Consider the following 18630-nt stretch of genomic DNA (forward strand, 5'->3'; position numbering starts at 1 on the left):
AAAGCTGGTCAAAAAAATTTAGAATATTTTTAGTAAAAGAAATTTTTTTCCTGTTTCTCATCATTTTTTCCCCCCAAACAATTTTATCCTTAACCATTTAAAGAACTTTTTAACAGGATGTAATTGTATTATCAATACTTCAATACAATGGATGATAATTAAAAGGTTTCAATATAATCAAAATTTTCTATTGTTGTTGGTCTTCTTTCTTTTTATTAAATAAAGTGCTAGAGACCTTAATTTTGTCCTAAATAAAGTTTCCTGATACCTAGGGCTGGGCTGGAATTTTCAGATGGAAGGTTTTTTTCATCAGAAAATGCTGATTTGTTGAAACCACGCAGGAAAGGGTAGGTTTTAACAAATCCCCTGAATCAAAAAGGTGAAAAAAACAACCCTAGGTTTGAAATTGTCAAAAAGTTCTGATTTTGACTTTTTCAAAATGAAAACTGTTGTTTTTCATTTTGAAATTACTTTTCTTTCAAAATTGTATTGATTTATACTAAAAAAGTTATTTTTTTGTAAAAGGTTGAAACTGAAATGAAACATTTGGATTGACCCAATCTGGATTTACTTCAGCCTATCAACTGGCAAAAATTTTCAAGATTTTTACTTTTTATCTTGATTTGGGTGGAAAGTATTTTGGGTGTCTTGAAAATTCTCAAGGGACAGGAAGACTGTTCCTGCTCTGCTCTACTGACATCAGCCCTACCGATAACCGAAGTGCCAAATTGCTCCTCAGTTTCAAAACAAAAGCATGTCAGCTTTCCTTATGTGAATCTATTGTTGTATCAGAGCAATAGTAACTTCTTTGCCTTTAAAAGGCAGGTAGTGACTGGCATAAGAGTATGTTGCACAGGAATTAAGATGACACATTAGCATCTCCATAATTAAGACTAACTTTTTTCCCCATGATAAGGCCATTTTTGACCTCTCTAAACTTCCTGGCCCACAGTCTTTAGCTACTTGGTCTTTCTTCTTTCAGGGCTAAATCTGCATGGCTTTTAAATGGGGGCACAGTGAGAGGAAGGAAGTCAGCAGTATTCTTCTCTTCTCCCCTTTCCACATGGTTGAGGCAGGGCCAGGAAGAACTGCAGGCCCTGCACTCAGGAAGCACAGGTACTGCAGTACTGCCAACCCGAAGCGTTCAAATACCATGAGTCAGACCCTCCTTCTTTCTCTTCCCAGGTCTGGTGTTGCAGGGATGGAGCGGGCCTGGGGGATTAGCAGTGGTTATATGCCATTGCTCATGGAAAGTGTGGGGAGAGGAGGGAGTAGAGCCACCCTGAGCTGCTGGGCTCTTTCCCGCCTTCTCTCCTGTGAGAATGATGTCAGTTGCTGAGAGCAGGGGGAGAGCTTGGCCTGCCTAGCTGCTCATCCCCAGCAGACAGACAAGTGTACAAGACAACTATGGGGGAGGGAGAGGTGGTACCACAAGGCAGGCCTGAAGTTTGTGAGTGGGATGGAATTCTACCTATTCTTGGGACACTAGCTGCAGCTCAAACAGTGAGAGTTGGCAACATTGGTACTGCTCCCTAATTACTCTCTCCAGGGCAAACGGTGCCCAAATGCAGTAAAAGAACAAGCCCATTCTTTCACCCTTCGCAGGTCTCCATTAACTAAAAGGTCAAACTAGTTTGTGTTTGCAATCCAAATAGGTACTTTATAGTAGTTCCTTAATTCTATGCTGATCCACTCAGGCCCTTGAACTGAGTTCTGAGCCACTCAGGGCCCATAACTGTGGTATCTGAGCACCTTAGGCTCACTAGTCTACACTATCGAGCTTACAGAGGCACAGCTGTACCGCTGCAGTTGCACTGCTGTAAGATCGCTCGTGTAGCCGCTCTATGCCGACGGCAGAGAGTTTTCCTGTCAACATAATAAAACCACTGCTACAAGCAGTTCTCCTGCCGACATATTGCTGTCCACACTGGTGCTTCTGTCAGTGTAATTTATGTCAGCCAGGGGTGTGAAAAAACACCCTGAGCGACATAAATTATACCAACAAAAGTGGTAACGTAGACAAGCCCTTAGATAGGGAGGTTGTTTTCTGCAAATGATCCTTATTGTAGGTTTCTTTGTAAATTACACTTTATTTGGCTTCCATAAATAGACATCTTATTGGTATATTGAGACTTAGCATTAATTTATTCTCCATTATGCAAGAAAGATTAAAAGCCACTGAAGTCAAATACTTGTGATGGTTAAAAAAGAGTCTCTCTTTAAATTATGCCTTCACAAATGGATGATTTTTCACTTATTCCACAATTATTAACTGTTTATGATATGCTCCCTCATGATATTTCATTGGTCTTTCTTGCTGGTCAGAGTCTCAGCTGTTTTGAAAGAAGGGCAACTCAATTTTAATTTTAAGAAATGAACAGCATCTTATGCAATATCATATCATTTTTGTTCCCTTCCATAGGATAGTGAAGAGTTCTAGTGGCTTTTTCGGATTACTGTCATGGAGTTGTCTCTGAAATCAATCATTTGTCCAATGTTAAAGGTTGCTGAAGTTTTTCAAATGAAGATTTTACATAATAAAATGTCCTTTGTTCAAAACTAATTTGTTTGCGAAGAATTGTTGACATCAAAATTTGTTGCTTTTCTTAAAAAATGTCATGTTGTTTTCATTTCCCCCCAAAAATATTTAGCTAAAAATTATAAAAGCATTATTGAAAACCAAGAAAAAAATCATTAATATTTTGAAATATGCAAATAAAAGGTGGATTGAAAACAACCACGACCACAGTCCATTTTGAACCTTTTGAAATGAAAACAACTATGAAATTTCAATTTTTTTCACAAAAGTAGGTGTTTTGTTTTACCAGTTCTATTCAATATATTATGTTCTATCCAAAGATGCTATCTTTATATATGACTGACTTGAATTCAAATATAAACATATCTTTAGTAATGGGATTAGTTGAAATTTGCAGCTGTTATGTTAGGGTCCTTTCTATAGAGCAAAGGCAATAGTCAAGTTAAAATGAATTAATAAGTAAATCAAATAAATGAAAATTATAGTGTAATTAGAAAGCAATAGCAACTCACCTCCCAAAAATCTGAAAGTGTCACTGGCCAAAACTCAACATAATATACAAAAGACAAACAAGAAAAGAAAAATTCATTCATTCAAACATTGTAGCAAGAGCAGAATGATTTAATTGCCTGATTTTCCTCTGATTTACACCTGTGTAAACCAGAAGTAACTCCAAAGAAGACACTGGAATAACAGTGGTGCAAAACTGATGTAAGTCAGAAGATAAGCAGGACCAGTATTTTTTTACCAACACCTTATGGGAGGCAGCTTTGTCCTGAAATACAACATACTGTAATTGTTCAGAAAAGCAACATGTCTTAAAAGGATTTCCTATTTTTCATGGGTGCTATGTATCATCAAATTTAAGGATCTTGAGATTAAAGGAAACATTCATTTTGAAAGAGACTAGCAGGAGTCAGAACTTCAGCTGATGTGCACTGGCATAAGTCTGCTTAAATCAATGAAACTATTCTGACTTCTACCAACTGAAGATTTGGCCCTATGTAACAATAAATTGTCAGTTATTGTCACCCATTCAAAAGGTCTTTTCTATGGAAAATACATCTTCCTATGTGTGTATTATTCTTATTAGTAGCACAGAACAATGATAACTACATTTAAAATTCATGTATGACTCAGGTCTTTTCTACACACAAATTTGCATCCATTTACTTAAATTGGTTAAGTTAAATTAATACAAATTCTTGTTTTGGAGTAAGAGTGTCTTATTTCAGTTTTGCTTAAACCTGTTCCTAACTGAATTAATCTAAATGGAAATAATATTGGTTTATACCTAAATAATAGTGTCCACACAGCCTTTTCTGTCCACACAGCCAGTTTAAGTAAACCAGTGCAACTTTGCTTGTAGACAAGCCATTAGAAAATATTTGCCTTTCTTTAAATGAACATTTGAATATACTTAGAGGAGGATAAAGGAGAAAAAATTATTCCTGTTCAATGAACGGAAAAACTACAAACAGAAAGCTGAAAGAAATTAGAAAGGTTTATTTAAAGATGCTGCTAATTAGTTCTTTTTTTCCTTGAAATCTCTTTTCCGGGAAATTTTTTACACACCAATTTTCATATAACTGATGAGTGGGAGAAACCTAAGCAAAACATGAAAGGAACATGGGCTATTTTAAAAATGTCTATTTACATTTATCCTTTGTTGATTCCTAAATGGTAACAGCACACAAAGGGGAACATTCCTCATTTTCTGCCCAAATATTTCTTTTTTCTTTCATTCCCTTTCACGTCCCCTAGAACATTTTGTAAAGCGGGACAGGGTATATTTGTATAGATGCACAGTGTAAAAAGGAAGGATGGTCTTGTAGGTAAGGCATTGGACTAGGACATAACAAATTTGGTGTTGATTCCTAGTTTTGTCACAGACTGACCTCCTTGGGTAAGTCATTTAATTTCTCCAGGCCTCAAGTCCCCATTTGTGAAATATAGTATAACACTATTTAGTTTGTAAGATCTGTGTCAGATACTATCTCTTACTATAAATATATACAGTGCCTAGCACAGTGGGGTCCTTTAGGCAACACTGTAAAACAAATAACAACAAGATGATGTCTTTCATTGATTAGAAAGGACTCATCAAAATAAGAAGAAACTTCCTTCCACCATTTTTCTGGAAAGATTCTATCTGACTGACCTTCAAAAGAAGTATCATGGCACGATGGCAACAGATAAAATTGTGGGCCAGCATCTGCCTGATTATGACTATTAGGTGGTTACACTGGGAGGACTATTAGTAGGTTACACTGCTTATTGTGGATAGTCGGAGATGATACCTATTTATATTTGATCTATGTCAGCACTCAAGATGAGTCCATAAGATCATCATAAATAGCCAGATTCCAATGTTCTTACTTCCAGTGAATAGTACCTTACTTTAGGAGTAGTCCCATTGAAGTCAATGACACTGTTTGTGGAATAAGGCACTACTCCATATGCCCAAGGATGGGCATTATTTCTTCTTTTTCAAGTGAAATAGGAGTTTCTTTCCTTTGGTCTTTCTTCAGAAGTGCTGGTAATTCAGTTCTTGTTGGAAAACAATCATCTCATCTCTAAAGGTACAAGAACATTGTAGATACCTCCAGCAGTCTGAGCAGAAGGGGAAATCATAATAATTTTCTCTTCCAGCAGTGCCCCAGACTGTCCTTAATGGCCCATTGGGCCAGACATCTTTATTACCAAAACAGGAGAAATTGAGTGATGGCAGCATATCTCAGCGAGCTTGAAGGCCTTTTCATGAGAGAAGAACAATAAGCCCTCCTTCTCAACAGTCTGACAGGGAAAACAGCTTCCGTACTCACCACCAGCCCCAGCAGCACATCAGGGAGGCCAGGCACTACTTCAGGTACCAAGGAATCCAGTAGCTAACGAGTCCAGGAGGCCATTCACTAGTTAAGAAGGAAGCCCAAGGAACTCAGGTCAGGAACTCAGTTGCAACCTAGCAAGCAGCCCAAGAGTCCAGGTGCCAGCCTAGGAATCCAGCAGGAAACTCCAAAAATCAGGTTGTTTAACTAAGAAAACCAGATACCCTGTTGGAGAGTTCAGTAGTCAAACCATCAGCCCAGGTGGGTGGATGGGCATTTTATGCAGGTGTTTAAGGAAGCAGGGTAAGGGGAAAAAGCACTTGGAAGATGTATAGCAGAGGAGCACACTTGAGAATTGTGTTCTGGGACCTGTTTAAATGTCATGCCACTGTCCCTCTTCCCCTCAAATTCAATTTTACAATTAGTTCTTAGAACTGCATTCTACACCAAACACAGTAAATTTGCTCTCTGATATTAAATCTATGTTAAAGGCACCAAACTGTTTGAATTAAACCTTGTCTTTCTTTCATGTACTATATAATAAATGGGGATAATTATATTTATATCCAACCTTGAGAGTGCTTATTAAACAAAGTCATTTTTCCCAGTGTCCAGCACTGTAATTACATCAAAGCGGTATTATGTGGCCTTTATGAAGTTTGTCAAAGCCTCACTTTCTATTTTTTTCTCACATTAAGTTTGACATTTCCCATCATGTCACTGGAGAATAATATCACACCTTATGGAGTGATGTAATATCATTTGTGCAGCATTCAACTAACCTGATGCAATGTCTTAGGAAGCAAATTTATTACATTTTTCCATTGTCTGGATGTTTGGTCCAAATTGAATGTCTGCACTAACAAATATGCTGTGAATGTGAAAAAAGAGAAAGAAAACTGGAAATGCTTATACAAAAACAGTCCTTATGTTATTTTTCCCCTTTCCCCTCCTTCCCGTTCTCTCTGTCTGCCTTTGATGTGGTATTCTGTAACAGTTTTAGTTAACTCAGTTTCGAGATGTTAAGGCCAAAAGACAAGGGGGAAGAATTAGGTTTTGGAACAGCATTACATGAATGAATTTCTCATTTAGAACATGTTCACATGGGATGAATTTTACATTCCTCTAAAAACAACTTCCAGCTTTCCCATCAATAAATTGTACTGGGTAAACAACAACATAGCTGGTGTCCAGCCTCCTCTACCCTTTCTTTCTTTATATTTTGTTTGTATAGAGTTTTTCAGCCACTGCTGATGAACTTATACTGCCTCTGAAGCATTACATAATGGAGGGTATTATGATGTCAGTGTAAAACTGATTAGCATCCCAGCTATAGGGAACTAGCCTTATTTGACAGGGGAGTGGATAAAATGAGTTTATTTTAATTTATTTTTTTAATTCTTGAGAATTTGGCCCAGGTAGGGGCAATGAGTAATAATAGTTTAACTAGTGTGTTGAAGAATGAAGGTTCTTCATTAGACCATAAGGGAGGTCGGGAGAGACACAGTCACGTATCTGCGTCTTGTAGTCCAATTTACTGGTATACCCAGGTTTACTGGAGCCTAGTAAAAAACAAACAGAAGAAACCAATACAACCTGATTTTAAACTGCACTTTAATCTCTTTTCTGCTTGTGAAATGTTTGTCAGATCATGATTTCCTCACTATTTTCCATGGGTTTTTTTTAAACTGTCTAGCCTAACTATGAACTATTAATGGTGAATATTCGATAGTCAAAATTTAATGTAAATGGTTAGTTATTGTTGGCACCATAGAGACCTGGATAAACTATTTGCAATGGACAATTTATTTGACAAAGTTAGCCCTTTGTTCTGTTTGTAAATTGTACAGAAAGTAATTTAGATTTTTTTATGCAATAAATATTTTAGCCTGTAGGTTGCTACCAAAGTGTTTGCCACAACTTTTGCTTTGAGCATTCAATATTTCTAATTTGTTGATAGAACTGTGTGATTGCTCAGGCAAGTCAAATGACACTTCTTTTCTGCTTCCTGAATTGATGTCTTCCAAGTAGAGGTGGCCAAAAAACAAGGTTCTGTTTCTGGAGAAAATTTCAACAATTTATTTTGCTAAATTTTCAGTGGAAAATACTCACTTTTGATCAAAATATCACCAACCAAAATATTTTAGTTTTTGGCTGTGAAATCTGAGTTTTTAGGTATTTAGTGTTCAATAAAATATCAAACATTTCTGGCCAAAGCAGACACTTTAAAAAAAAAGTGTAATTAAAAAACAATGTTCTGTGACTTCGTAACATGAAAATGTTTACATTTCTGTAAAATGACACCTTCCCCTTCCATAATCTTTGTTGTAATCCAAACTTCCACAGAGGAATATAAAAAGTGTTGGTGATATCTTCATGCCAAAGTTTTTATTTCAATGAATATTTGGGAACTTTTTTTTTTTTGTGAGCAATCACCCAGTTCTTGTCACAAACATCAATTGGTATTATTTCTATTATCTGATCAGATGAGCATAACTCAGTATGCAGGATTGAAGAAGCAATGGAAGTTTTAAATCTCTCAAGAAGACATAGCAATGGTGAGAAACGAAGCAAACAAACAGGGGTTTGGGGAATTTTAGAAAATATTAATACTTTGACTTCCTGGGGCAAATGGGCCTTGCCTGAAGCATCATTCCTGGAAAAATTAAGTTATTGTAAAATTTATAGGCTGGGTGCAGAGTATAGTTAATTAACTCTTTTCACATTCACACAAAGGAACTGCATATGTGTATGTGGTCCTAGTGGTGAACAGTTTAGTCAGATTCCTGTCTGACTCATTTAGTCTGAAATTAATGGGAGTCTTTCCATTTAATTCAATGAGCATTGGATTCAGCACTTAATTGGCTTTGTATCAAAACTATGGAAAGGGGATTTAGGAATTCTGTCTCCTGAGATGTTCAAAAGTATCACATCCTATTTAAAATATAAAACTTTCAGTACAAATATGTAAAGTTTGTTATTTCGCAAACATTCATGTGAGTAGAACTAACTTATCCAAGTATTCATTGTCAGGGCTGGTCTACACTACAGCTGTAAGTCGATCTAAATTACACTACTTCAGTTACGTAACAGAAGTCGACGTAACCTACGTCAACTTATAGTGGTGTCTACATCGCACTGTGTCGACGGGAGATGCATTTCTGCTGACTTACCTTACTCTTCTCAGGGAGCTGGAGTATAGAAGTCAATGGGAGAGCACTCTGTCATTGACTTAGCGTGTCTTCACCAGAACTGCTAAATTGACACTGCTGCATCGATTGCAGCAATGCCGATCTATCCATAAGTATAGACATGGCCTCAGTTAACATAAAAATAGTGTAATTTAATTTAGTGTAAGTTAATTTTTAAATTTAAATGTGTATTGAAAAATGTATTGAAAATTGTTGGCAGCATTCACCTTTTTCACTGCCAGCCTCTTCGACAAAATACTAAATATCAGATTACAGAAGTATATTTTGATCTATATGCAGAATGATGTATGCAAACTGATTCAGTCAGTAAAAGTGGTTGTAAATTTAGGGGCCTTGCAGGTAAATGGACCAACTTACCAGAGAGATCATACTGAAATCTCAAGGGGAAGGCTAAGTAGAGTTACTTCCTACGTCAAACTTTATGTAAAAAAGTTTTATTCTTTACAAAACAACAAAACTGCAAAAACTGCACAATGCATGCATCAAGTATTCTTTTTCTATAGAAGTATGATATTTCCCTTAAGAAATCAGTAACTCTTATGAAAAGTACAGATGGTCCAAAAAAGGGGTAAAAATGTCTGCAAAAATTGCATGGACTTTTGCCATGTTTTGTTGGGATATTGAACTTCTCAAGATTTTCTGACAAGTTCTCAACTCATAAATACTTATTAAAACTTCCATTAATAATGTGATCAACTATTCAAAATGTTTCTATAGCTTAGAATAGTTTCTTCTAAGCCCTTTGATTCTGTAATCACTAAACAATCCTAATGAGAACAAGCACAGCACAAGATCCAGGGCATGTGTCTATGAAATACTGCCAGGCAACAAACATATACAAGTACTAACAGGATTGCTAGAATTTTTACATGCTAATATATTTTATGATGTACTGTAATATACATAGTTTATGATGCTAATGTTTTAATGAAATGTTTAATGTCTTTCCTTATTATTATATGTAATTTGTAAAGTTTCTATGATCTGTGAAGTACTTTAGGATTCTTTATGATGAAAGGTACTATATAAATACAAGCTGTTCTTATTCTTCTTATTAATTACTTATTAATTATTATTATTGTGTGAGAAGTAGACTGATAGTGAGGCAACAACACAACTTATTACCACGCAGAAGTTACATAGAGTAGTAAGTCACACAGTAAAACTTACCTAAGTTTGGATGGAGTGTGGGAAGTTGTCTAGCTGGCTATTGCTTAACAGCAGCATGGCTCTTCTCTTGTAGCTCCAGGAGAAGAAGAGCTGAGACAAGGGCCCTAAAACCTGAATGAGAGGTGAGCATGTCAATGTTTTTTCCATCATAATCACACAAGACATTTTCATTATCGTGCACATCCTCTCATGGGATTTTTATTTATCTGCATATTTCAGACACACTTCTGGGGTGACTCAGGCATTAATTTTTCCCTAATTACTATTTGCTGAAAGGATTTGATGGTGGGATGTTTCCATACCCCTTACCCTATCAAGGCCCAAATGTGGGATGCAACATGAACAAAAACCCATAATGAGGGACAAATTAGTCACATAAGAACTTGTCTACACAAGGACATTCAGGAAAGTTAATCCAAATGAACTTTTAAAATGCTGTGGGATTCCTTCTTTTAATGTAAATAACTCTTTCTGTAACCTCAATTTCATTATTCTTTATTTCTACAGTAAATACTTTTCAGCAATAAAAGTGAGCCACACCAGATTTGTGTGGACCGCTTCTGACTTTGAAACTAAAATGAGTGATGTCCCCCCAAATGAGGTATACTTGGAAGGTACTGATACTTTCTTGCATGATGGGTGTGGGGAGAACCAAAGTTTTCTTTAAAAAGGGTAAATACAGTAATCATGAAGTTGATATAAATCAGAATTATTTTTTATAAATGAAAAGAAGTGTTTAATAAAATTTTAGTTGATTGTAGGTTGCTATATGTTAAGCAAATGCAGATGTGTACTGAATAATGTTACTGAGGTTATCATGCACTTTCATAACTGGATAATTTCATCTCTATCAAACTCACTCATACAAAAAAACCTGATTCATATGAGTCCAATGCTCACCCCTAACTCCTACCCCATCTTGAACACTACTAGAATGGAACTTGAATCCAAACCACTAGAATCCAAAACCCAACCAAGAAGCTTGTGCCATGACATTTTTAATCAATTATGCAAAATGGCATCCTTCATGTGGCGTGATCTCCCACGTATGGTGTACAAAGGATGCCATTTTGTTCGAGCATTTGGGGGCTGGACAGAATCATCCCACGGATACAGCCAGGCCTGGGGCATGCATTGCACACCTTGCATATACCGATGGCATGCCACTGCTTAAAAATCTTGCCTCCTAACCTATTTCTACAGAAATTCTGAATAATAATGAATATAAACTTTATGCATTAGATTGGTAACTCAGCACATAGGGAGTAGGAATCACCCTAACACATGCAGATGGGTGGAGAGAGGGCAGCTACAGGGAAAGAGTGGGCATAGCCTTGGCTCCACTCCCCCTACTTCTGGAGAGGGTCATTGGGAAGTGGGTAGTACTTTACTGCTGGTATAGGACAGCCAAAGATTACTAGCCCCCAGGAATAAGTAAGAAACAGGGAAGGAACTATGTCTGAGAGGCGTGCGTCTTAGTTGCAATGCCTCTTGGCTTGGTGCAGTGTATGTACCACAGTTTGCTCAGGATTGTTCCTATAGTTAAACTCTACCTTATAAATGTAATTCAATCCCATTCCAAAATCAGGATGAAATTCTGGCCCCATTGAAGTCAATGGAAAGACTCCCACACACTGCCATCTGAGCAGCCTTCCACCCCAGAATTTTTTCACAAGATATTAGATTTGATGAACTTTTCTGACATCCACTAAATTTCTGAACGATTAATAATAATTACTGAAATTGAGATAAAATGGTTAGGAACTTTCATTAATTCATAGTGACAAGTTCAGCACTTGGATGAATGTGGCAGAAGGGAACTAAAAAACTGAATTCAGAAAAGAACAAAAAAGAAACAATAATCATTCTAATCCGGTGCCCCTGAGGCCCCAGTTTTCATGATATTTGCCGATTGAATTAAAGTATTTTCATTCCTTAACTACATGCAATTTTAACAGTCCTATCCCTTTCTTTGAAGAAGATATTTTACGGGCAACACAGTCATTGACTATGGTATAACCACATGCTCATTTCAAGTACTATGCAACATGGAAATAAGAACTAATGATATTAAGCTACCACTACACACTTCAGACAAGCAAGCGGATAGATGTGGCATAAGTAGTTCACACATAAAAGGAAGTATTTCACATGGTCACAATACTAATTCCATTCAGTAGAGGGCAGTGATGTACATGCTGTAAACCCAACCTACTACATTACTGTATTGCTTGTCTACACAAGGACATTCAGGAAAGTTAATCCAAATGAACTTTTAAAATGGATTAGTTAGATTGCATTTATTCCCTATGTGGAAGTTCTTAGTCAGAATTAAAGCGGCCTACAGTGTTTTAAAGTCACACCTTTAGTATATTCAGATTAACTTTCCGAGTACCCCAGTGTAGAAAAGCCCGTAGTCTATCCTGGTTCTAAATGATGATCCTTCAGAAAGTAATGTGATAGCATTGATCAGTCACAGTTAGAATCATAGACTCAGAAACATAGGATGAGAAGGAACCGCAAGGGTCATCTAGTCTGTTCACAAATACTATGAAGTCATCACCTTTTAGATGGGTGTATTTGGGGAACACAGCATTCAGAAAAGATAATTGCCACAGGTTCTCCATTAATAAATTGTAATGGCATTTATTCTGCTTTTTATTCCAATAAAACAAAACACATTGGGTGCCACTTTAGGTGCCTAAATACCAGAATCAGGATCAAACGGGATTCATAAAAACCCTGCTTAGCTGCCACCAAACCCTGTGGGTGCCCAAACTTTTGTTGGTGCCTAAATTTTGCCGTCAAAGTTCCCTGATGCCTATGCTCCTGCTTGTGCACACCTGCAGCCCCATGCCAGGAGCGTCCAGAAGCTTAAGCCCCATAGTGATGCACAAACCAGGGGATGATAGGTGTTTAGGAAGATAGAAAGATTGCCTGCAAGCCTGATCCAGTAAGTAGGCTCAGGGCTGGCCTATTGGATCAAGAAGACATTTGCCATATAGTTACTACCACTATTAGTAGAAGAGAAAATTATGTTCTGTTGGCAAAAGTAATTTTATCATATTTACTATATATTCAAGACTCAAAATTTATATCCATTTCTAGTTCTCCTGAGAAGGTAGGAAGGACCCCAAGACATTTAAATGTGTAGTGATAGTACAAAGCCATGGGACGCCAAGTAAGGTCAGCATCCCAGCTGGGGAATGGAGGGCCCATGGAAAGGGCAAATCCAGGAATCCATTGAAACCCCCCAAGGTTCGCTCTGTTACATTTTGAGTGTTTGGGTTCAAATAAGTCAAAATTTGAAGAGCTTGAAAAAAGCAGAAGTCCAATAAAAGATATTACCTCACCCACCTTGTCTCTTTAATGAACCCACAGGTAATTTCCCCCCAAACTTACTTGACTCCAAACTGGTGGGGTTTACATAGGCATAAATGAGATTTTGCCTTTTAGAAAGACGTACCACTGAACTATAGAGGTGGATATCTACACCAAAATGGTACAGAAAGTAGAAGTGGATGACTACTACAAAAACATTATTTGAACATTCAGTCAGGGGGTGTGTCTGCTTTCTGTGAACATTCATGTAATCAAGTGTTACTAGCTCAAAAGCTCCTGGGAAGCAGATTTAAAATGTGCTTTCTATGACTGTTCAGATTACAAACTTGAATCTATTACCCAATAAGGGAAGAAAAACAATACCATGTGACCAATCATAACCAGGCAATACATCTGGAATTTCAGATTTCCAATTTCATATAAGACATTCAAAACCAACATATGAATATCTGCAAATAGAGAATATGTTTTTTTTTAAAAAAATATGTTATCTGTTCACGGAACAGGAAAAGAGGTGAAATTAGTCAAAGAAATAGTTAGTTACAAATTATTCACTTAGGTCTAGTGGCTGTTTGGACTGGCTGTTAGAAGGAAGTAACTGAGCTAACTATTTCTTAAGCGGTTCCACCTTCTTCCAGCCAACAGCTGAAGGTAGGATGCCAAATAAAGAAACACTCTGAAGAAAGCCTGATGAAATTTTCTAAACCCAATCATGCACTTTTTTCTGTTTTTTTGTTTGTTTGTTTGTTTGTTTGTTTGTTTTTGTGGTTTTAAGATTTTTCTTGTCCTTTGTATTATGCACACCCATATATTTAGTGTTTTACAAAGTAAAAGATCCCTAAAAAGATATCGTAGGAAGTGAATTCTATGTGTACAGTCTATTCTTCCACCAGGAACAGGTTAGAGAGCATAGGAATCATCATAGTCTCTTGTTGGCGCATTACTTAGGAAGTCTGACAATATGCCATAATTAAAGGATAATGTTGGTTTATGGCATTTCTTACAACTGGTACATACATTAGACACCAGAAAACATATGTGTTTGTTTCTGCTAAAGCTCCTACAGCATTAGGTAATTTTTTTTACTCAAGAACAGTTTGCCTTCTAAGCTGAAAATAAAATTAGACAGGCATTTCCAATAATGTTTAAAAGTGACTTCTAAAACTGCAATTATATTTAATGTATTGTGCATATAAAACTGGTACTTGAACATTCAAATGAGTATTTGTGTGCACAAAATCTGTGGCAATAGTTTTAAAAATAAGAACTCTAAGCACCTTGGTGAGGCTGGATATTACAAGATGCTGAGTGCCCATAAATCTGATTGTAAATCAGTGAGATTTGTGGGCACTCAGTCCCACAGAAGAGTTTGCCCACAGTGCTTTATGTATTTGAAGTGCTGCTATAACTTTGATTGTATTACATTTAGTTTATTTCAAGGTGATTTAATTAATTTAGCTATCAATTTAGTATTTAGCAGGTTGGAGGCTACTGAGCAAATTAATCTTAATATATGTTTAATATTTTTAACTCAGGTATTTGCACAATTTGCTACTGGTTTATGACATTCTGATATGGTGGACATAGTCATTTTAAGAGTTAGATGAATTTTGCCTCAGTAAAGCAGACCAAATTTTGTTATGGCCATGTTAAATTAACAATATTACAAGCCCTGAATGCTGTATCTGCATAGGTACGAACATTTTAACAGAGTTTCATAGTTTAATTTTTGTTATATAATTAACCTTGTGTTAGTTGAGCATATGATACATCTCCTGGGTCAAACAAATACCACAGGATTCTTGCAAACCTTCGCATTTTCATACACAATGCACAAATTTAACAAAGTTGTTAGTTTCATTTGGGGTTTTTCATTCCTTATGTATATTAAGTTAAAAAAAACAATAACCCAAAGCAAAGACCAAGGGCTGCAAAAACACATGAACTCAAGCTGACAAATAAATCCACTGAAATCCATAAATCTGAAAATCTTTAAGATTCACGCACAACTCTAATGACCAATACCTGAACAAACAGAATGACAATTTACCCACACAAAACAAAGATTCAGACATGGTTCTGAAAAGGAATTGGTAGGAAAGTCCTGTCTCAAACTAACTTTTCTAATGCTGACAGTCCATAAACCTGGTAGTTTCAATTCCTTGGCTTAATCCTGTTCTTGTAGGTGGAGTTAAGTGGATGACTATGATAGATTTGTTAAGCTTTCAACACATAAAATCTGTCAGTTCACAGATGTGCTAGCCTGGAGCAATGTCTAGAGAAAAGGTTTAATCCTTTGATTTAAAGCAGTCTCAAGTCATGAGGAGTCAGTGATCCACCCTTCACATTTACTTCGAGTATATATACAAGAGGGATGTCTCACTAAGCAGCTTCCTTTGTATCTTAGAGTATTACCTACAGGGGATAATTTTAAACAAAAGGAGAAATAGGTGGGTGGCTATCATTAGCCTAAGGGTGATGAAAACTAGAAAAGGGATTGCAATAGCATGGGCAATAGTATGAAATAGCTGTCATATTGTACATCATTCTTTAATTCAATGCTGTTGACTATTTTTGCCATAAAAATCTCTGAAGAACAAAATCACCCATATAGTTAATTCTCTCAGTAACCCACTTGGCTTTTATTAAGAAGGGCACCATGTCCTACCTAAACCCCCACAAAGTTAGATGATAGCTTACTCACTGGATTATCTCTTTATACCTTTTAGAGATTCTATCTACCTACCTGAAAAAGTATATACAGTAATCTTTTCAAAAGTGCCTAAGTGTCTTAAGAGCCTAAATACTCTAGTCTTGTTTATTTTCAATAGAACATAGGCTTCTAAGTAGAACTGTTCAGGAATTTTCTGTCAAAATGTTTTTTCATAGGGAAATGTATATTTTTGCTGAAATTTTTCAATTTTCTATAGGGGAAATTAAAAAAAAATATTTAATTTCATGTCCTCATTCTCCATTATGGACTGAGGATCCTGGCTGAACTACATTTCCTATAATGCACTGCAGTCTTCCCTCTGGTTGAACTGCCACAGAGTATCACAGGACATCTAGTTCAACTGAGGAGCCCAGACCTTAGAGGAGAATGGGCGCATTAGGTTCCCAAACTACAATTCCCATAGGCATCATGACAGTTCGGGCAGATACAGTTTAGTGTTGAGCCCAGTTGAAACAGAACATGTTGATGTTTCCAAATAAGAATATTTCATAACTTTATTTTCTATGAACATTTTTGATATTTAGATGTTTTTATTTGATTTGGGACAAAAATCTCTCTCACAAAATGGATATTCCAATTTTGACTAATTCTACTCCTACGTCACTTTGGGACTTTAGAAAATTTCCTCCATATATCATGCTTATCACCTTGCGATTGTGTAGATTGTATTTTTAAATGGTATTCAGAGTTAATTAAATAGAGTGGAATTGTAACATAAAGAAAAGGGATTGCAGTAAATGAGAGAATGGCATAAATTTCATAACAGTGGACGTGATTTGCAGCTGCATCAACCAGTATAGCTACATAGATTTAAATCAAATTAGGCTGATTGACACCAGCTATAGGTCTGGCTCATGTGGGGGATTTTTTATTTAAGGGGAAAACTTGGATCTGGAAATAATACACTGTAACAGACTATATCTATTGCTAAAGCATTGCACAATCTAAAAGGTAGCTGTAAAAGTTTTTCTAAAAACATATTTTCTAAGGGTTTGCACCTATTATTTTCTTCTTAGCTGTTTTTATTCGGCTTAATATATCCGTCAGTTTGTTCTGAACTATCACCCTCCCCAAATGTTCTTTGTAACTAGCCAGTCTAGTTGAATCTGACTGCACAAGGTGTGAATTTACCACAAAAGAACATTTAAAATGTGTGAGTTTTAATGGCAGCTTATTTTTGTATTAACATAAGAGCAAAGATTGTGAAACTGATTATTTATGATTACCCAGGGAAAGCACATTCTGCCAGTCACCATGCATGACTGTTCCCTAGAAGATGATGAATAGTCCATGACATATGCTTTTTGCTTATCTTATGCAAGAAACTTAACAAATAGTTAAGATAAGGCCATTTTAGTTCTATAGTGTTTTCAATTCAATAGAAGAAAATTTAGATTATATGGTCAGAAAAGACTCTGTGATCATCTAGTCTAACCTCATGCATAACACAGGTCATAGAACTACGCTGAATTAATTCCTGTTTGAACTAGAGAAGCGGTTCTCCACCAGGGATCCGGGATTCCCTGGGGGGCCATAAGCAGGTTTCTGGGGGTCCACAAAAAGAAAACAGAGATCAGGGCCAGCCTTAGACTCACTGGGGCCCAGGGCAGAATGGTGAAGCCCAAGCCCCGCTGCCTAGGGATGAAGCAGAAACCCAAGCAACGTAACTTTGCGGGGCCCCCTGTGGTGTGGGCCCCTGGGCAATTTCCCTGCTTGCTACCCCCTAGCACTCTCTCTGGCTTTTAATCTATTGGATATGCAGAAAAACAGTTGTTGTGGCATGTTGTGAGGGAAGGGGGCTCAGAAAGAAGAAGGTTGAGAAACCCTGAACTAGAGCAGATCTTTTAGAAAAAAACATCCAATCTTGATTTAAAAATTGTAAGTAAGTGATGGAGAATCAATTACTAATTCAGGCCCCTATCTTCCGAAGATTTACACATGCACTTAACTTTATGCTGAGTGAGGACTCACATTAATGTCAATGGGACTATGACAGGGCAAAATCATGGCCCTTTGAAGTTAATGAAAGTTTGGCCACTGATTTCAGTGGACACAGGATTTCACCAACACTGTGTAAAGGTAAGCATGTGCATATTGAAGACACAGTTAGCACTTTAAATAATAACAATAGCACTTTAAATAATAACAATAACAACATATATATGGAAAACATCTTTCTAAACACAAAGATTAACACTGCCTAATAAATAGCATTAAATGCATACAACATGGAGGACATTATGAGCTAGAGCCAGTCCCTCCGTTCATGTAAATCAGGCAACTCCACTGAAATCAATGAAGCTGCACATATTTACTCCAGCTGAGAATCTGGCACTATCCAGGAGTCAGAAGGCTAGTTTCACTTGGAAAAAAGTGTCCAACATAAACATAAGAGGCTATTAACTACGCATCAGTTGTGTGCACAATTGCAGTAACTAGGTGCACAAAGTAGGCCAGCTTGTGTAAACTGGCATAGCTGTGTTGCCGTCAGTGTAGCTAGACCAATTCACAACATAAATTCCAGAATAAGCACAAATGTGGCTTAATATAAGTGACTAAACACATAAACAAACACACAACACAAATCATTGCAGGTGGCCCCAACTATTTAAATATTGGTCCCTGACACAATATTTCATTTGTTATTTAATAGCAGTAGGAAGCATTCAGAAACATTCAGAAAATATAGAGAAAAATCCTTCTTTGAAACCTTTACTGATTTAACTGGTGCCCATTTACAATACTACTGCTTGAGAAGACCTTAAAAATGTCTCCTTGCAGATTTACTTTAAGCCAAATTGTGAA

This window comes from Terrapene carolina, unplaced genomic scaffold, assembly GCF_002925995.2.
Source record: "Terrapene carolina triunguis isolate 2854851 unplaced genomic scaffold, T_m_triunguis-2.0 Scaffold180, whole genome shotgun sequence".
NCBI classification, from domain to species: domain Eukaryota; kingdom Metazoa; phylum Chordata; order Testudines; family Emydidae; genus Terrapene; species Terrapene triunguis.